General features: G+C 46.7%; 1 protein-coding gene across 1 annotated transcript in view; it reads left to right on the top strand.

The window, feature by feature from the left end:
* Positions 1–1,337: 1,337 nt before the first annotated feature.
* The window catches only part of SETBP1 (SET binding protein 1), a 362,371-nt gene continuing 342,377 nt past the window's right edge, over positions 1,338–21,331 (top strand). Inside the window, exon 1 of the mRNA XM_058557032.1 lies at positions 1,338–1,547. The gene's annotated coding sequence lies outside the window, so the exon portion shown is untranslated. The remainder of the gene's footprint in view (positions 1,548–21,331) is intronic.

The raw sequence follows: 21,331 nt of genomic DNA on the forward strand, positions 1-21,331 counted from the left end.
TTGCAGCCCAAATACAAACGCTCAAAGAGATTAAAATACCACCATATTTTGCATGAACTGAAGACATTCCGCCTTATTCTTTCCACCACCCTGAATAGGAAACTGCATGCCAACGTGCATTTGTCATCGGTCCGTGTCTTTCCCCTCATCAAATGTCCAACTCTCGTGAATAAAGAGGAAATGCACCTAAGAATCTGAATGCATAACAAAAAAATAACCCCCTGAAAGTGAAATGTAATTACCAGGTTAAAAAAAAAATGCACCTAGTTTCGAGAGCCTATCACATCTGGCGCCTCCGCGCGCAGCAGCCCCCAACACTGCCCTTGTTGTGTCAGATAGTGGCAGTGTTGAGCCCGGGAACCGGCGCCGAGCCCGCGGCCGCCCAGTCTCCGCGGGTGACTCCGGCGCGCAGGAGCCACCGGGCCGCGAGGGCGCTGGGGAGCGGGAGGGGCGGCGAGGGCTTCCCGGTCGGCCTCCACGAAGTGTTTGCCTTCTCCCCCGGCAAGAGCCCCACTCCCTCCAATTGATCGAAATTCACCGAAATTCACCGAGAGGGAGGGTGGAGGGAGGGTCGCTCGCTCCTTACTGGCTGCGCCTCCCCCGGCTCGACCCGGGGAAGCGGCCCCCGGTCCGTGGGGCGAGCAGTGTGGGCGCCGCGCCCCCTCCGAGGCAGATCGCGGGGTGGCGGTCCTCGCTCGGCTCGGCCGCGCGGCCGCTGCGATCCTCCCCCCTCCCCCGCCCGCGCCCTCCCCCTTCCTTTCACTAGGACTCCGGGACTCGGGAGAGGGCGCGGGAGGCAGGCACACGGGCCCGACCCCACTCCAGCGCTCGCCGGGGACGCGGGCGGGCGGCGAGGGGACGCGGCGGGGGCGCAGGGCGGGCGCGGCCATGGAGCGTCGGCGGCGGCGGCGGCGGCAGCAGTAGCGACCGCGGGCGGACGAGCGGGCGGGCAGGGCCGCCCGGCGCCGCGGATCGAACTGCACAGCTCAGCAAAAGCGCCCTCGCCCTCCGCGCGCCGCCTCCTGCGAGCCCAAACCCGGCAACATTTTTTAAAGCTCCAATCCATCCTTTGAAGAAAAGGAAAAAACAATTAGCATTGATCGGAGAGACGGGGATATATATACATATATAATTTTTTTTTTTTTGGCTCCTGCTAAAATTAGCCAGGCTCGCCGCGCGCCTGTGTGCGAGTGTGTGTGCGTGCGGGCGTGTGTGTGTGAATGTGATTACTCCAGGACTCCTCGGGCTCCGGAGACGCCATTTTCCCCCTTGATATCTCTCTCCATAAATCGGTGGCGCGGCGGAGGCGGCCGCGCAGGGCGGGAAGCGCGGGGCCGGTCCGGGCGCCCGCCGCTCGCCGCCGCCTCCGCGCGCCCGGGGGCCCCGGCGCCCCCCGAGCGAGGGCTGCCCTCCCGCGGCTCGCCGTTTGACAGATGCTCATCGCCATGGAGTTGCCGCAGCAGCACCTTTGGGGGCTCAGGCGAGCGACCGGAGCCGGGATCTGAGCGATCGCCGGGGCCAGCGGAGCCGGAGCCGCCGGGACATGGGTGAGCACGCGCGGCGACCTTGGCCCGGGAGCTCCGCGCCCAGCCTCCCGCCGCGCCGCGGGCCCCCGCACGCCCGGGGCCGGTGGCGGTGTGTGTGCCCTGCATGCAAAAGTTAACGTCGCCTCTCCAGGGCTTTGACTTTGCACGGGGCGGGAAGGGGGAGACCGGGCTGAGGGGGCGGGATGCCGGTCCCGGCGAGGCTGCCGAGGGTGGGCGCGATTCCGGCCCGCCTGCGGGTGGGCAGCGATGCTGGCTCGTTTGGAGTGGCCGGTTGGTGGCGGCGATGGTGGAAGCGTCGGGCTGGAGGGCTGGGAGCTTATTGAGTTTCGCCTAATCTGATCCCCCCCCGCCGCCTCCCGTTTCTCCCCCTCCTCCCCCGCCTTTGCACACTCCCTCGGTCCTGCCGCCGGCTGGCGGGTTTGGCGTTCGCGGAGGGGACTCGGAGGGGGAGGGGGTAGGGAAAGGGGTGGGAAGGCGGCAGGATATTTTTTTTTTTTTTTTGCTCTCTTTGTAACTTGCAGGTTAAGTGGAGCTAGAGAGCTACATTGTAACCTAGTTGGATTTTTTGGGGGGAAATGTATCAGAATCTAACGTGTCGTTAATAGAAAGAAGAACAGGGAAGAAGTGGTGCAGCCGGCGAAGGTTGGTGTGTGCTTGTGTCGTGGCTCTGTGTTAGTCTTTCTCTTAAAATCTTAATCAATGGATCTGAGTCTCTTTCTCGTGTTCTTCGGTTTTGGGACTCTGAAAAGACAGGAATTCCCTTAAAAGCAGATGAATGCTGTTTTGAAAGCACGCATTGTGCATGTTTCTAGTGGAGTCGTGGGCTTGGGAATTAACGGCAGGCTTCCCCGTTCGGTGGTTTCCAGTGGGAAATTACTCCGGAAAGGGAGCCCTTCAGTATCGATTTATTGTTTTTGTCTTTCAAACCATTATCTCTTCGACTAAAATACTGTCTGAGAAGTTCCACAGAGACAAAGTCAGGTAAACTGGACTGGGCAGATCTTTAGCAAGATGGTGATAACGGTGATGCTGTTTTGGTGTCTGTGATGGAAGCATTGTTGGGTAATAGCAATTTCTGATCGGTAGAGCATGCTGGTTCTAAAAAAATAAGTAACTACCGAAATGCTATCTTCTAGTCCCCCTCCCCTACACGCCGCAAACACCCCTCCTCCCACGATCCACACAGCTTACAATTCTGAAATCGGATCCAACTGGAAATATTTTCTTTGGGGATCGGAAAGTTGTGCAATTGGAAGTAGGAGATGAGACTAGGGGTACTGGAAGTGCGGGGAGGGGGTCTTATTCTTGCCCTTGATGCTGCATTTATTCTTTATGTGTGTCTGTGCGGGTTCTGAGGGCGTGTATCTCGGTCTAAAAGGACTGTTGAGGGAAGGATTTCCGATTCGTTTCCGCTTCAAATAAACTGTCCTGATAATATCATGGTTGACGTCTAACGCTAAAAAGAGCAATTTGAGTCTCTTTATCCCTGCAGAAACTCTCTTCTAAAAGGGCAGTTTATTCCAAAATTCTACGGCAGCTACTTTTCCTTCCAAACCCCCACAGCTCCCACACACCACTATCCACACCTTTCTTTCTAAAGTTTGATTGGAGGCCATGGTCTTGAAGAAAACACTAATATTGTTTTTCTCATATTATTTTTCATTCCTCTACTCTTCACCCTGCTTTTCTTTTTTTCCAGTAGATTTGTACAAAAAACTAACTTCATAAAGTAGCTGTCACCAAAGCTATCTGGCCATCGCGCCTGGTCTCTTACCCTCCTTTAGTTCATACAGATAAATCTGATGTGCCTCATCCGAACAAACACGTCTTCATCTGCAAAACTTGTGTGTGTGTGTGTGTGTGTGTGTGTGTGTGTGTGTGTGTGTAGGGGGCGTGCGGTGGGGGGGCAGAAGTGGGGTAGAGAAGAAGGATTTGGAGGAAGGGTGTTGTTCTGTGCAGGCCACATCTGCAACCCTGGGACCCGACCTGGACAGTCTGGGAGAGTTTCCTTTGCACACCCCAGTTAGATGTTGTCTGGCTGGGATGGGGAGGCGGGGCCAACTGGCCAGGGGCGTGTGAGGGTGGAGAAAGTTTGTAGCACTTTAAAATGTAGCCAGTTTACAATCCCAGGTCACTCCCTCTCCTTTCTCTTGCTTCCACCATCCCAAAACTCTAGGAGGTAGGCGTGATCTCTTTTGCTCTGACGTGGGAGTCTGAGGTTTCGGAGCGAAGTTGAAGATGCTGTGTTTTCCTCTGTGCTTAATACAGTTGCCTGCTACCAGAGAAGGGCATTAGGACAGATCAGAAGAGTATGGTTGAACACAGAGTATTTGCTAACTTCAGGGAATGTAGCCTGAGAAGATATGGAGACCAGGTACTCGGCAAGTGCTGCTTTGCACACCATCTCCCCTCCCCCATTAAGAAAAAAAGTCTTAGTCTTGGGAAATTGAATTGGTGTTAGAGCTGGGCTGTGGGAGCTGTGGCCACTATAGTAACCTGAGCTGGGCTGGGGGGAGGAGGTGGTGAGCCAATGCGATCAGGAGCCAGAGGAGGGAAACTGACTTGTCTCTCTTAGCGGGGGGGGGGGGGGGGGGGGGGGGGGGGGGGGGGGGGGGGGGGGGGGGGGGGGGGGAATAGATGTGTCACTGGAATAAACAAACTGGAGGTGGGGGAGGGGACGGCTTATAGTGAACCCAAGGAGGAGTGGCTGAGAGGCAGCGATGTCGTTAGGAGGGGACCACTTCTAAGAAAATATCAACTGCCTTATATGTTCATGAATGGGCTAGGCAAGTGAAGGGGTGTAATCTGATCTTCTGTATGTTAACATCAGAATGTTACATAGGAAGGCACTGCTGCCAGGCCCAGTTCTGGACTTCACACAGCGGAAGCCTGGGGGTATCTCTGAGTGAACCAAGGAGCCCCTTGGTGCCGTGAGGGCTTCTGGTCATGTACTTGCATTATTCACGGCAAGTTACACTGTAAATCATCTGACCTAAATGAGTGTTGGGGGGAAAGAGGAAACAGTGCTTGGCATCTTTGCAGAATTTAGTTGAAAATGGTCAGTGGGGAGAGGCAGGAGTTTGCTGAAGGAGAAGTAAATAGGTAGGCACTTCCCCCTGGATTCTCGATTGTGTTTCTGCTGTTATCTTGACTTTCAATTCCATTAGGGGCTGAATCAATACTTCTCTGGCATGAAAATGTGCGTCTAAGAAAGGAGAGTTCTTTCAACCTGGCCATTATTTTTAGTTGTACTTCAATCTCTGCTCTGAAGCTTCTATGTAATACGCAAAAGGAGGAAGATGAGAGGGGGCTAGATGGATGGGACATCCTTTCTGGATTCTTGTGGAGACACTGAAACTTGGCTGGGCCTCAGCCTTCCAAAATGCCAGTTTTTCCCTTGGAGGCTTGAAGTTTTAATTGAAACCAGAAAACTATTGAAGGCAGACCCAGCCAATGAAACCTTGTTTTCTCTGCTGCTCAGGAATGGGAAATAAATAATTTTTTGCTGATGGCATTTCAAGTTGCTTCAGTTCCACTCCTGCCAGAAGAATGGGGTAAATTATTATTAACACATTAGCATTGTCAGGAGTTGCAGTGTCTTAAAAAATGGGATGAGATTATTGAGTTTGCTCAGGGACCCACTGTGTGGGAGAGGTCTAGCGGGGTGGGGAGGTTGGGAGGCTACTCTTGTCTTAGAAGGGTCACTTAGCCTTCTTCTAGATTCTGATGCCCTGAAAAAAGGAAGCCTTACAGAGTCCTTGCCACAAATCACTGTACTTGGTCCTTGGGTTCCTCTGAAGAAGGGAACAAAACTATCCAATTCCATTCCTATCCTTTGACTTACTATGAAACCTGGTGAGCTTGCCAAAACATTTTGGACAAGGATTAAGCAAAGAGCGCCACCATCGTACCTATCGCCATAGGTTTGGGCTTCTTTTATAGCTGTTTCTAAAGACAACCCTGGTGTTTCACAAACTCTTCATGAAGTTGCAGACAACTTTGGGCAGCCAAACACTTGGTGAGTGCAGAAAAGTAAACACCAAGATGCCCACAGAGCATACTTCATGAATGCAGGGAAAGATGCCATCATGCATTCTTATTTGGCTCTGAGTTCCATTTCTATTTTCACTTAGCCTTCTTCTAGATTCTGATCCCCTCTTAGACACACCAAGTTGGGGCAATATAAAGTTTTGGGGGGAACTGGTGACCTTAGATGACTGAGTCCAAATTAGTGGCCATTACATTTCTTATCTGCAAGTTTCAAAGGTTCAGGTCAGAGCAGCTTCCTTTTCAGAGTTGGTTTTCTACCTCCTTAGAGGGTATCCTCTAAGGTAGAAGAAACATTAATTTTTTAATGGCCTTTGGCTTAGAAACCCACAGTTGACTTCCTATCCAGTTCAAAGCAAATGGTGCCGGGGTCCATGGAGAACGTGAGCAGCCCTGAAGTGCACAGGATCCCTTGGGAGCAAGCAGCCACTCCTCCCCAGGAGCTGGTGATGGAGTGTGATCAGCAGACCCATGTGAAATAGTTATAGGCAAAACCAGCTGAGCTGACCCCCAGGCAGGCAGAGGCTTCCACCTTTCCAAGTGCTGGGGAGGGATAGAGAATGAATGGTGTGCAGAAAAGAGTTTCAGAATTTTGCCAGCTTGGAAAAATGTTTCCCTGACCCAACTTGTCTTTTCCCATTAAAAATACCGGCTTTCATATGCATGGCACTTTGTTTTTTTCAAAAACATCTTCATATCACATCTGCCCCCTTGATTCTCCTAAGGAGGGAGGGCAGATAAGCATTGTATCCCCATTCAGAAGATGAAGCATTTGATACACTGACTTGCTGAAATGACACAGTTGGTGGCCCACCTGGGACCAGACGGCTGTGTTAAAGTGAAGAGCATCACACCTGAAGTGACAAGATCTGCTTTGGAACCTGTCCCCACTGCTTATTGGCTAAATGAACCCCTGACAAGTTGCTTAACCTCTTTGAGCCTCAGTCACCTAATCAGTAAAATAGGGATAAAGATGCTTAGCCTGCCCACTTCACAGGGGTTGTGAGGATTAAATAATACCAGCTAATTTTTGTAATTGAACTCTGAGAGGATTTCCATGCTGCCTCCTGGAAACTGGTGCCTGGGATTATTGTCGCCATAGCCCGGAGATTAATAACCCCTCGGTATGAACAGAAATGCCTACAGGGGCCCTTGTGTTCTAAGACGGTCAAGGAATAGTTGTTTTCTGCTCTTGATTATAAAAAAATATACATATATATGTATATTTTAAAATCAATTGAATTATTGGATGCCTCTAATGCCATGTATATTTAGGACTCAAAGTCTCATATAATATCCAATTTGGACTTCAGGATGTACTGGTGCTTAGGAAATGCCCTTTCAGTTAGGAATGCGAAGGAGAAAATGAAAACAACATGGAGACACACAGAGAGAGGAGGCAAGGGGGAGAGAATGCCAGAGGGAGGGTCTCCACGGGGAGCTGCAGTGGCTGAGCAGTGACATTCAGAACCGCATTGTTAGCCTCTCTTAAGGAAAGAACTGATAGCAGGATTGTCTCTGTCCCAGCAAACCCAGGAAGTTCTCTGGAATCAGGAAAGTTCTTCACAGTCCATTTTCTCCCTGACTCTTCGGGGCTGCCCCTCTTTCTCTTTCCCACGGTTCCTGGCTCACCACGCCCAGCAGCCTGCACCAGGCACCTGGCAGCGTTCTCAAGTGAACCCCATTTTACGCAACCCTTGCAGGCCTCTGCTCCCATCAGACTGCTTTCCTCACTGACCCTGGGCACTCTGTACACATGTCTACCTCTACACCTCAGCTCCCTTCGTGTTGCCACCTCCTCTCTGGAAGGTGTCTTGGTTGGTTCCTTTTAGTCAGGGCATCTATTTCTTAGGACACCAGCCCAGCTCTTGGCTCTTCACCCCCATTTCCAGAGCACTTCAGCTCATGTTGCTTTGCTGTTTGTTGTCCTTTACCTCCCTAGGCTGTGAGTCCTTGAAGAAAAGGGCTAACTTTGCCCCACAAAGCCCTGCCACTACTTGTGAATGATTTCTGTTGCATGAATGAATCACAGAATTTATGTAGAGATAGGATATTAAAAGTGAATGCTTTAAAAGTAGTATACCAAAGCTCTGCACTGGGAAGCAATACAATGAGGACCTCTTGTTGTTGTTAGTGCCATTGAGTCAATTCGGACTCCTAGCAACCCTGTGTAGAGCAGAGAGGAATCCTGCTCAGTCTTTTTGCGCCATCCTCTCATCTTCTGGCACCATATCAGACAATGCTCTGCTGCTATTCATAGGGTTTTCATGACCAATTTTTTCAGAAGTGGGTGGCCAGGTCTTTCTTCCTAGTCTGTTTTAGTCTGGAAGCTCTGCTGAAACCTCTCCACCATGAGTGACCCTGCTGGTATTTGAAATACAGGTGGCATAGCTTTCAGCATCACAGCAATACGCAGCCGCCACAGTATGACAACCGACAGACAGGTGGTATGGGTCCCTGATCAAGAAAGGAACCTGGGCCAAGGCGGTGAGAGTGTGAATCTTAACCACTAGACCACCAGGGCTGGCGAGGACTTCTTAGACAAAGTGAATAATAACCACTTACGTTAATAGCTTTTTATAGTTTTGGCTATCTTTCCAGGGCAATTGCGCGCTCTCAGTTTCTCCCTCAAAGCCGAAGAGTTAATGATGTTTTACCACTTGTACATCCTATCCGTCACTGATTCCCTCATTCATTCAATCATCAAATATTTATTAAGTGCCTGCTAGAGTCTCGTCGCCACTCTAGCTCACACAGCTCTTGACTTTCTCTGAAAATTCCAATTGCATTTTTTGTCCACCACACTCATTTTGGCACTTAACCATGCAATCTTCTTTGCCACTTAAGTCCAAGTACTTCCCCACTCCTCGGTGACTGAGTGAGCCTGGCCACAATGGAAAAGAAGGCTGAGCAGAGAAATGTACTCAGAAGGGAAGGTTCCAGGGAAAGGCTCCTGAGAGGCAGGCTGCAGGCTGGGCTGGCCACGCATTAGCATGTGATGTGGGACAAGGTGTGTTGTCTTTCTGTTCCTTAGCTTGAGTCCTGGTAAAGTGAAAGAGTTTGGACTGATAAGGAGGGAGGATCCCTTCTGAAATTTTGTGTTTCTATAGTTAGAAGTGTCTCTGGAATTTTAAAGCTTTCTTAAAGCTCAGAGCTCCTCAACCCATTTAGTGGCACCCCAACAGCCTGCCCACACGAATTCTGCTGACGATTAGTACACTTTGCCAAGTGTTTGCTGTGGATGAAAGAGTTACAGGAGGGGAAATAGGATCAGGAGAAGCTCCCCAGTTAGAACCAGAGAGCTAGACTTGGAGGACAGGGAAAGGAGAGGAGGGGATGGTGAGCCAACTGTGAAGAAATACCATAGAGAATAATGTGGAGTGGAGGAAAAGTATTGATTCTGTACATCTTTTTTGAGAACCGGCCCCCTTTGGTGAAATACCTGAGTTGAAACAAGAGAGATGACGCAGACAAAGATAGCTTCTGGAAAATCTAGAATATATTCTCCATCTGGGCTTTGCTACTGCTTCCTGTGCCCAGTAGGCATCTGGAATCTCTGCCATGGTTACTTCATGAACCTCATGGATCTAGGGGACTGGGTATTATTCCCTCGTGTAGATTCTATTGGGGACCAAGGCAGGAGCTGTGTCTGTGCTACTGGGATGTTCTGTCAGTCCCCATAGCACAGAGTCTGCCCTGCCATGGCCTGTGTTCAATAACAGCTAGTGAGTTGGTTTCTGTGCATTTTGATATGAAAAGGAATGACCCAGTTTGTCCCAAGCCAGAGACCTCTGTGTTTGATGGGATCATGGAAGTTGGGATTTGACCTGAGGCCCTGTGAACATTCAGTGGGAATTCTAACTCACCTAGGAGCACATTGGTTGGAAATTTAGGAATAGGGAGGCCCTACAAGCTACTGAGATGCTGCAATTATTTTTACCTTAATACCTAGCGAAGAATTTGTGATAGAAAAAAAACAAAAGCAACATTACTCGTCAAACTGGATGAAAATTTCTTCGTTATTCCTTCTATTTGCCAAAGACTTGCAGTTCTCTCAGCAGAAAGAAGCTGCTTGGGGTTTGAACTTGGGGCTGGGGAGATGTGGACACTGGAGATGCTGAATTTGATGGATCCAACGTAGTAGCCTGAGAATGCATCAGAAGCAGTTGGGGCACTGTTGTTGTGCTTGTGGCAGAATAATGAAATCTGGTGGCAAGTCCTTTGCAGTTGTTGGTGGCTCTGTGACCTATTGTTATTTGAGCAATGAGAGCTTTGATTTTTTTTTTTAAGAAAATATTGATTAATAATGGTGGCTAAAAAGGATGATTTGATGTGAAAGCCCTGTGGGCTTCTTTCTGCTCATTACTTTGTACTCCAGAGCTCTATTACAGTAAGTTTTTCGATCCACAAATACTTATTAAAGTCTCAGCATGGAAGCTCATATGAGCCATTGTTCCTGGCACTGTTGGGTGGGAAAGGTCTGGTATGAGATGTGGCTTTTGCCCTTGGAGAGTGGACAGTATGTCTGGAGAGATATGCTTAGCTCAAACGGAAAGCATCAGTCTATAGCCAAAGTGGGAGCATGATCTAAGTGGAGTTAGGCTATTTGTGTGATCAGGGCTAAGGTGCAGCCAGAGAAGGCTTCAAGGAGAATGTAGTTTTGGGTTTGATGGTGGATTTGGAACAAGGGGACATTTTTGGTGGGTAGAATAGCTTTGGCACGGGAGCAGAGTTGAGACAAAGTTCAAATGTGAATTTGGAATTGCCACAAGGAAATGAATGCTAATCATGAACATGTACTGCATCTGGCAGGAGCAGGGCAGCCCTGATGATGAAGGTCCAGCTGGCTGATATTGGGGGCAGGCCACGCATAGCAGGCTTCTTGCTGGTCTGAGATCTTCTGACCACAGTGGGAAGGACAAAACCCAATGCCCTCTAAGTTGGACCCAATCTAGCTGTCCAGAGTTTTCGTTCAAACTCATCAACTTTTCAACCCTCTGATTCAGCAAACTTGGTTTGCTCATTGACATTTAAACATGAGTGTGATCAAACCCTGATGGGTGCTGTGGGGACTTCGAGAGATAGAGAGAACATTGTCTTTGCTCTCAATCTAGTGGAAGACTCCATAAGAACTCATAGAAACCAGTGGAGGAGCTGCAGAGGACAGTCATCTAGGACTAAGTAACTGAACTCCAGTGGGAGTGCAGGGAAGGCTAGCACCTCTAGCGGCTGGACAGATCAGAAAAAGCTTCAAGGAGTAGGTAGGATTTGGATTGAGTCCTGAAAAATGGGACAGTCTTGGGTAGGTACAGCGCAGTAGGGAAGATATTCCACTTGAGAATGTAGAGGCCTAAAGGAGACCACTTCCCAGAGACCAAGGCTCTGTGGACTTTCAGGCAGCAAGACAGATGGGATCAGGTTCTGTGAGGAACAGGCCAAGGCTACATCTTCCCTGAGCTGAGATGGGAGCCACAACTGGAGTTTTCAGAGTGCGAGGAGAGTAGGGGTGAGGAGCAGAAGGGTGTGCCAGTTAGAGGACTTCACACATACCACACATGAGAGAACCCCGACCTCTGACTGTTCTGCCCACCTCTGGTCTTGTCAGCCACCAACTCTTCAGTCTGGGGTTCAAAAAAGTTTCTTTAGAACAAAAAATAAAACTACATTCCAAAAGGGGGATCAGCCACTTGGGGGAACTAAATTGCTGTGTGTTACTGGTACTCATCTCCAGGAGTTTAATGTATAATTGGAGAAAGATATATACAAGTTTTGGTAACAATGCAATATTTCAATGACAGTTCAAGGTAGCTCAAGGAGAAATATCATAAAGGAAGGGAAAGGGAGCTAATATTTGTTTAGCTCTCTGGTATGACTAGCATCTCCTCTGTGGCAGAATCACAAACATCTAAGTGTCAGATTACACTTTATGTTCAGATGACAATAAGCAAAGCAATTGCTGAATCAAATGGTTGAGAAGTCAAGGAATTCAAATTAAGACTAAACAAGTCGTGGGGTCGAAATTAGAGGACTTTGAAAGAAGGACTGTGGAATTTATTATGTTAGATGATTCAGCTGAGCCCCATTGCCTTCAAGTATGTCTATCATTTTCATCCCCAATGTATAAATGGCGTGGGAGGACCAGAGTTTAAGTGTCCACTAACACTGAGTATTTAAAGACTGGTGTCCTTATGGTTCAATGGAAAGCAAATGACATTTGGAGTCATACAGAGCTACCTCTGTAATTTCAACAAATTTCTCAACTTCAGTTTTCTTATCTGTAAAATGGACACATCTCAAGGTTAAATCAAATAAACTTAAAGCACCTGTTATATATCAGATGCATGTTAAAAGTAGGATCCTTTTCTCTACCATGTGGATCTCTCTACTCTACTTAGATGAGAAATATTATGATCACAGTTACCTCTTCAGGTCTACCATATTTAACCTAGTCAGGTGCTATTCTGCATGTATTATTTACTTTTCTCCTTGTACAAGTCTGTGAAGAGACTAGGAGAGCAGGTGAGAAAACTGATGCCCAGAGAGTTTAAGTGGTGTGGCAAATTGGATGGCAAACTGGTTTTGGAGCTCATATCTGTAGAAGCAGCTAGGAGTATTTGGCTAAAAGCTGCCATCACTTTGTATTTGAGAGACATCATGATGTAAAAGTAAAGGCACAGGCTTTGTAATCACATAAACCTGGATTTGATTGTAGATCTGGCACAGGTAGTGTGTAACCCTGAGCAAATTATTAATCTCTCTGGACCGTCATTTCCATATCTATGAAATGAGGACAGGTCTTCTGTGTCACAGCGCTGTTGTCTGGATTAATCTGATAACACCTGTAAAGGCCATTGGTTGTGTTTACCCCTCTCTCACTACAAGTGTGTGCTCTCCTTGGCTGCACGGAGCAACATAGGCAACAGGTAATACTCCATAACTAGAGCTCTACCTGAAAACTTGAGGATTGGCCCAGCCAGTGCTATAGAGAGATCTTTCCCTGGGGGCCCAAGACCCAAGGCTCATGCTGTTGTGTTGTGTTATTGGTTCCCAAGGGATGCACTGTTTTTGCAGCTAGAGCTGGAACTGTTGGATAACAGTGTGTCCGGCCTCAGGCCTCAGAAGCTTGATTCTGCTTCTCTCCCTATCATGGAGATCCCCAAGCCAGGGACTGATCCTTAGTTTTGTGTTAGGCTCAGCTAAATCAGCCAGGCAGAGCTTCAGAACCAGCAGGATCTATAAAAAGGTGGAAGGTACCAGCACTGTCTTTGAAGGGCTTCTGGTTGTCAAGTTGAGGAGATGCTATCAGCTCCTGAGAATGTCAGAGCTGGAGGGGGCCACAGAGTTCACCTCATCATACCTCCTCGTTCTACAAATGAAGATGGAGAGACCCAGGGAGAGAAAGGAACTTGCCCAAGGCCTCCCAGCTCTAAATGGCAGAGCAGGGAATCGAATCTGGAATTCATGGCTGAACTCAGTCTTATTTCTTTTATGAGACAAACTGGGAACAAGAAGAAAGCAATACTCAAACAATATCAAAACACTCAAGCTAGCAGGTACAAATTAAACTACTTGTTTGTGCTTCCCATTGTGTAGGGAGATAGAGGAGGTTGGTCTCCAACCCCTGTCCCTAAGGCTTTACTTGGGATCTGTGAAGAGAAGGTGGCATTTAGCCAAATGCTAGCTTAGGTGACACAGACTACAGGAGTAAATCAAATTTACCAAAACATTTGAACATCCACTAAGGTGATCCCAACATGTTATTTCATAAATATCTTATTTAATCTTCAATTACTTCTCAAAACAGCCTATGAGGTAGGATTATTACCCAATTTCCACATGAGACTTGAACAGTTTAAGTATTTTTTCCAAGAACTGATTGCTAAGTGGGAAGGAGAGGTTAAGTAACCTACACCCTTGACCTCAAATTGGTGTTACTTCCATTCTTTTTTTCAAAGAGATACATGGCATGGACACTTGCTGTTGGCATCTTACTGTGTGTGTTCACTATGCTCTGAACTGTGGTGGAGACCCATTTAAAACCCAGCCCCTTCCCTTATGGAGTTCCTGGTCTGGTGGGAGATAGATAAGTAAATGGAAGATGGTGGTATAGTTTGCCAAATGCTTTGATAGCAGAATGCCTGAGGAAGTGAGAGCAAGACCATCTGTGAGTATGAGTGTGAGAGAGTGTGTGTGTGTGTGCACATGTGTACACACAAGGGGAAAGGAGTAGAAAAGGAAGGTCCAGCCAGTCTTCATGAAGAAGGTGAAACTTGACCTAATTCTTGAAGGATGACTTAGAGGTAACCAAATGGAGAAAGGAGAAAGGGCAAGTCAGCCAGAGGTAGTAGCAGGGAATCGTATGATGTAATGCAAATTGGTGGGATTTGGGGGAGCTGCAGCTCAGGAGATGCTGCTGGGGAATGTGGTGAGTGCGGTACTCACAGCTTTGAGGAGGCAAACTGATCGGGAAGGTACCACACAGATATTTCCGGTAAAGAAGCCACTGAATCTGAGCTTTCTTCTTTGCTGTAGACCATTGGTGTGTTTGCAGGGTCAGAACTGTGAGGCAGAGCTGCCTTTGCCCTCACTGATTGAGTGCTGGGTAAGGATTGGGTCACTTGATCAATTTATTAGTGTTTATGGAGCATTTACTCTGGGTATTTTTGCAGCAGGAAGGATTTCAGAGGCACATCACTCAGAGTCATGAGCACCTGAGTCAAATGATGCCTGGCTCACCTTTGACACAACTTCTCATTCAGCATTCATTCAGCAAATAATTTGGAGTTTTTCTCCATGTATCAGGAGCTGTGCCAGGCTCTGGGGGGTTCCATGGTGAGCCAAACATACACAGCTCCTACCCTCAAGGGCTTATCATCTAGTGGGGGAGGCAGAGTTGAAACCAAAAGTGACACAAGTATTTAATTATAAAATATAATAAACTCTAGGAAAGAAAAAGTTCTGTGCTATAAAGGCGCAAAACAGGGCATCCTGATCTGGTTTGTGAAGCTCAGGGAAGTGCCATTTGACCTGAGCCTGAGTAATGAAGAGGCATTAACTCAAGGGGGTGGGAAGAGGACCCCAAGCACATGCAAAGTGTCCCAAGTGGAAAAAGCCACTTCTGGTTTCCCACCTTAATACCTTAGAAGACATACAGAAAGATGAATACTCAACCATCCTCAAAGCCAAAGTCAGTCAGTCTTTTGCCAGAATCTGAGAAGAGATTACAGGCCAATGAGCCTAGGTTGAAAATACAATTGCTTCCCTATCTGTAGCCAGGTAGGATCACACTCTATCGTTTTATACTATTTGTTCCCCAAGATCAGAAACCCATAATTTTTGTCAACTGAAAAAATAGGCAGTCATCAGTTCTATGGCATGGGCAACTTTAATAACTACAGATGGTCTCCTCCCTAACATGATTATACATAGTATTCTCAAAGTCTACAGGTTTCAAAACAAATGGGCAAGACTGGTGGAGGGAGGTTTGGGAGGAGTAGAACCAGGGTGTTTACTTCCAAGTGGAGATGTTTCCTCAGGTAAAGTTCTGAGGTAGACGTAAAGAGTCTTTGTCACAGTGCGTATTGTGGATTTTAGCTGTTCAGAGTTTCAAAGAATCCAGCAGAAGAATCCCCTCTTAGTTGAGCAAAACAATAGTAAATAGATGTCTACTCTCAGTGGTGTTTTAGTAAATGCTTAACACCCTGTACTCCAGTTTTTTTAAGCTCTGATTGTTAAGTATGCTGATTCCTGTGGTGTAAACACTCCTATGATAGCTGATTTTCAAGCTACCAACTTGACACTGTTGAATACGGAGTTGGAAAGAGATACACATGGTAGGCTCTCATGAGCCCCTAGAGGCTGGCTTTAGCACCCCGCTGTTACTGTTCACTAGAAACTGAGATGATCGGATCACTGATACCCGAATAGCTCTGCGAGGAGGATTTGACTGGCTTCAAGATGGATGGAAGGTAGAGTCAAAAGCAGTCCATTGCTTTCTCTGTAGGCCAACACTACCCTGTATGACTCTCTTCATTAGAGCATGAGTAAAGAGAAGGAATCCAACGTGGGACCTAGGGGGAGAAAACACTCAAAACAAGGTAAAAGGAACAGTATCATGATCATTATTTACTACAACAGCAAAATAAGAATTTTTAAAAGCTTCCAGACATCTGCAACAGGAAGAACCACAACCCCTGTGTAACTGGAGCAGAAAGTAACAAGGAGGGAGCACGCTGAGATGGAAAGGCATCAGGATCAGCTCAAAGGAGGATGAATGAAGTAAAGAAGGATTGCAGGAAAATGCAATAGCAGAATTAAAAATCCACAGTGAAGTCAATATAGGCAAAGGAGGCATGGAAAATAGGATTAAATTAGTATTAGGGAGGCTGCATTAGGGTGCACTCCCCCACAATGCAAAATAAAGAAGTAAAAACCGTGAAAGAGAGAATGAGAGAAATGGAGAACAGGGATGATGAGAGTTCTAAACTAAGAATTACAAGAAGAACTTAGAAAGAAATCAGAACCACTGAATAGAGGAATGACTAAAGGAATAATGGAAGGGAACATTCTGGAACTAGAAATAACCTGCATCTACAGATCCTTATATAAAGGCTCATCATGTTCCAGGAAAAATAAAGGGAGGGAAGTCCACACTACACTCATTTTGTCGTTAACAAAATTCTACTATAACGAAAAAAAATCTTCACTTATAACAGCATAAATCAAATTGCCTGCAAAGGAAACAAAGCCAGGCCAGCCTCCATTTTCTGTTCTATTACTTCAAATGCTAGAAGATGTTCTGCGAGAGTTTGAGGGGAAAAGGTTCTGACTTAAAGATTTGTTGGTCAGTCCAGTGTCTTCTAGGTGTAAAGATGAAAAAAGTGCCTGGCCTTATGGGCATTTGTGGAGTAGGGAGCCAAGGTGGGGCTGGGGATAAAGAGCTCTGAGGGAGTTTGGGAAAGGTCAGGAATGAGACCAAGGACTCTTCCTACGTTTGTGATTGTTTGTCTTTAAGACCTTATGAGGTACATGCATTATTTAAAAAAAAATTTTTATAAGGAGCATGCAGTTCCATTAAAAAAAAAAAGGTAAAAACCTTAACCTAATGAGGTAGATCAGGAAGACCTTTTTTCCATTTTGTTGATGAGACACTGAGGCTGAAAGAGGGCTTATGAAGGTTCCCAAGTGGCAGAACTAGGTCTGGAATCTACAGCTTTTGAGTCACTGTTAAATATGCCAAGAGCTCTGTCAATTCCACCGTGTTGTCCCTTTGGAAAGCAGCAGTCAGGGTGATGATGGCCTGTGTGTGCCCTGGGAGCAAAGCAGATAAGAGAGGTGGGTGATGCTGGGAAGCCCAGCCCGAATTGGTTTATTCATTTATTAATTCAGTCAACCAACATTTCTTGAGTGTCCCTTATGTGTTGGGCACCATGGTAGGTGTTGAGATTGCATGGATGAATAAAATGCAATTGATGCCTAGTCTTAAGGGACTCAGAACTCTGTTGTAAAGGGAAAAATCCCCTGAAGCACAGAATAATAGTGCACTACAGTTAAGGCAGTTGGTAGGGGTAAGCACATAGAGGAGGCAAAGCTTAAGCCCATCAGAACCATCTGGAGGGCTTGGGAAAAGCCAGAGTGCTGGGCCACACCTCGGAGCCCTGATTCCGTAGGTGGGGCCCAAGAATTTCCATTTCCACCAAGTTCCAGGATTAGTAAGAGTTCCCCAAGTTTGCAGATAGAGAATGGATTTTAGACTAGGAAACATTCTTCCATCTTGCAGGTTTGGAGGGGAGAAGAATGTACTCCCTGGGACTCATTTGGGTTATGAGGCACATCTAGCCAAGCAAGATTGCCCTGGTCCCTCAGAGAAATAATCCTGTAGGTCATACTATCCACTTTTGAGTGTCCCAATGGGTCTGTGGCTGCGCAGGGTAAAATTACAAAGTCTTGAGTATGGAAGAGACGTTGGTCCCACTCCAATCATTGCTGAGATAGGAATGGATTAAGGGACTCAGAGTGGCCTGTCTAGCATCTCACTGCCTTTGAATAGAAGAGCTAGGAGTAGAGGCGAAGTTTGTGGACTCCTGTCCCAGAGTACTTTCCAGGTATACATCACCATCCTTCTCATTCTTGCATCTCTGTTTTCCTGGGACCTACTAGGCAGTGTTTCCTAAGCAAGTATTAAGTATTTCCTAAGCAAGTTTTGTTCCTAACCCCTCCCCCCACAAGTCCCCCACAAGTCCTGCAGGCAACCAGGGAAGGGTTAACTTTTGTTGGACTGGAGGTCTGAGCCAAGTACAGAGTGTCCATTGTGTGCCCGCCCCCTCTGGAGGAGTCACTGACTGTGGAATGTGACAAGGCAAAACGTTTTCACCTTGCGTGGCTTCCCTTCCTCTGTGAATGCGTGAGTGCGTGCGTGTGCCCACACACGCGTGTTAGCAGGGGTGCACCACAAGAGGACTCGCAGTTGTCTCCCAGACTCACCACAAAATTGAACTGTGAATTTGGGGTGGCAGGTACGTGCTGGGAGAAGGCAAAAGGAGAGGAACAGCTTTGTGTGCTGGTGAAGTAAACAGACAGGTTAGGTTTCTTTGCTCCTTGCTTTTGAAAGCTTCTTTCTATTTTTATTTTCCTAAAGTGAAGGGTGCATGCAGACATGAGGGGCTGGATTGTAATTCTCAGCATAGGCAGTGAATTTCACAGGGGCCGCACGGGTGGGCGGAGCTGCAGTTGGAGTAGTTTGAACCACAGGACTTTGAATAGCTGTCAAGGGGCTAATTCATTTTCATTCAGAAAGAGCTTCTTGAAGTCCTCCTAGTGCCCAATCCGGCGCTGGGTGCTGAAGCGAGTATAAGTGTTGTACAACCTGAGACTGAATGGTAATTGAGTAAGAAAAATAAGATTTGTGTACTCAAAACAACGAGAAGACAATGAAAGACTAGTATTTAGTGGTGAGCTATACAGCTGGGTGCTGTGTAACTCAGGCCAGGAAGTGAATGCTGTGGTCCAGAGTTTACAAAATGTCGCCATGGAGAAGTGAAGTCTTGGGCATGGCCTTGACATATGAGAAGGCTCAGGATTTGTTTGTTCATTTGTTCATTCATTCCTTCATGCAACAAACATTTGGAGAGACCAATTGTATGCCAGGCATTGCTCGGATGGGTGGAAGGGGATATAAGGAAAGATTCTTTAAAAATACCAAGGCAGAAAGAATTCTGTGTGTGTAATGCCGCTGTGGAGACTGGTTTGACTTGAATAGAGAATGCAAGTTGATGGCTAATGAGCCCTAAGCCTGGGTTCTTAAGGTGAGACCAGTGTGGAAAGTCTGGAATTGATGTGTTCCTGAAGATTGGGATTATTTGAAACTGCATTACTATTTCATCTCTAGTATTTATCATGGCATACTCACACTGCCCTGGTTCAGGTCCTCATCCAACAAGAATCACATTTCAGCTGAGCCTCCTATGGTCCCCTTGCCTCTAATATCAGATTGCTCTAATTCATCCCTTACATCACATGCAAGAATTATCTTCCTGAAGCATGGCTTTGATAGTGCCCCTTCCCTGCTGACTTCTCTTAAATGGCTTCCCATTACCTGTGCGATAAAATCCAACTCATTGGTGTGACAATTCAAGGATGTCCATGATCTGGCTGTAAGCTTTTATCTCCAGCCATACCTCTCACCAGTCCCTATTTCATACCACACCTCCTAGCCAAACCTCAACTTTCTGTTCCCTGAATATAACCCTGCCTGCTCCTGCCCCAGGCCTTGCCTCCTGCTGTTCCTTCTCTCTGCCATGTCTTTCTTCCTCCCACGCTACCTATTGGAGCCCCTAAAGGTCAAAGCCATATCCCATGCTCTCCTTAAAGACTTCCTGTGTAGTTTCCTATCTATCTGTCTACACCTGGCCCAAGTGGAAAATGTTTTCTCTTCTCTTTGTTTCTATCCTTTGTTATGCAACATATAAAAATCTGCTCTCTTTTATTTTTCACATCTCTCTTCAAAAGTATAACCTCCTTGAGGAAAGAGATTGTCTTTTCATTTTATCTTAGGATCTTGACTTGAGGAGAACTAGAAAAAATTGTTGAATTTCTATTTTTTGTGGATCTCTTACATCCTGAGTTTTAAGTTTTGAAACTGTCTTCTACACCAATTAGTTAATGATTTATACTATTAAATATAAGACACTCTGAAGTAGATAATTATTTTTAATGAAAGATACTTTCTTAATATTAATAATACATCCACTTCAGATGCCTCTTCATGCCTCTAAAGTTTAGATTTCACCTTCTTTTCTCTCATCACAGAACCTGTGATATGCATTGGCCTACTCTGGTTCAAAGGTCCAGATGGATTTAATTTAGGAAATTTTTATGGGGAATATGCCTCCTCTTTTGCCCTGACCCAAGGATAGCTTTACAGGTAGGTGCCAGGGAATTAAAATGCAACATTGGAGATTCCTGCCAGAGGGAGTAAACCATTGAACACTACTGTCCTAAGAAGACTTGGCTTGCAATTTGTATGGATCTTGGGTACCAGCTGAGAAAGACCTACTGGACTCTTATTGCTTGACAAGCAGGGACATATTCTAGGGCATCTTGATGTCTCCAACAGCTAGTGTGGTACCTGACACTGGAAAGAGAGGCCTCGATCAATGTTGACTTGAATATGACTTTCAGAAAGTTATATAAGGTGTTGGGCAGGTAGGCAGATCAGTCAAATAAGACAGAGAATCTTACAAGTAAAAGAAACATGAAGTGTCTTCTGTTCTAACTGCCCCCCCCCAGTCCACTGCTTAAGTGGGGACTTTGTCCCTTTTGTAACATGGGGCACAGGTTACTGTTTAGTGTTTGCTGACAGCTTCAGCAAAGATGCTCATGCTCTCACTAGGCAGCCTCTTCTCTTCCAGAAATGCTGTGTTCATGGGGTTTTCCCCTAAGTGGAAGCAGTTGTAAATGTGTCTTTCTGCAGGGCTGAGCAGTTTCTGGGAGCTGAGTACGTGCCTGGGCTCCTCTGGGGAGCAGGGTCCGTGTTGAAGCCCTGGCCGCCTTGCTGGCTGGCTTCCTCACAGGGTGTCAGCTGAAAATGAACTGATTCCAGAGGGAGAAAATATACACGCGGTGCTCAAGTTTCCAGTTCTTGGCTGTTCTGAATGTGTCTTTGCAGGTGTTTTTGGGATTTTCTCGTGGGCACATTGGCTAGCCCACGAGAAAACTTAAATTGATGAGCTCAAAGGTAGAAACCTAAGGTGTGCGGTATTATCTTCTACTGGGAAACTTCCAGAGTATTCAGCCATTTAAGAAGGCCTGAGTGTGATCTAACTTATAGCCTAGGGGTGGAAGGAGATGATGTCTTGAAGTTTTGTGCAGCCCCAGGGCTCTGGGTCTTCTCTTGAGAATGAGTATTTGGGCTTCTTTTTGGGCTTTGAAAATGATGAGTATGAAATTGGGACTAATGGGACGTGCAGTGAATAATGGTGAAGGATAGTTTAGCTGATCCTGTGATGGTCCACAGAGAGCCTGACTGAGTTTCTCTTTTCCTCTGGGAGGAAGGCAGAATCACAAATCAAAGACTCTGGAGGGGATTTCTGACACTTCCAAATACCTGTGTAATGCTCCCTCTCTCCCTTTCTTCTTTTTTGTTGTCATGTAGACATAATGCCATTTTATTTAAGGACAAGAAAGGGAAGTAAAACTGTCTGGAATGGCTATTTTTTTTTTTTTTTTTTTTTTGTGAG

Source organism: Diceros bicornis, chromosome 16 (genome assembly GCF_020826845.1).
Source record: "Diceros bicornis minor isolate mBicDic1 chromosome 16, mDicBic1.mat.cur, whole genome shotgun sequence".
Lineage (NCBI taxonomy): Eukaryota > Metazoa > Chordata > Mammalia > Perissodactyla > Rhinocerotidae > Diceros > Diceros bicornis.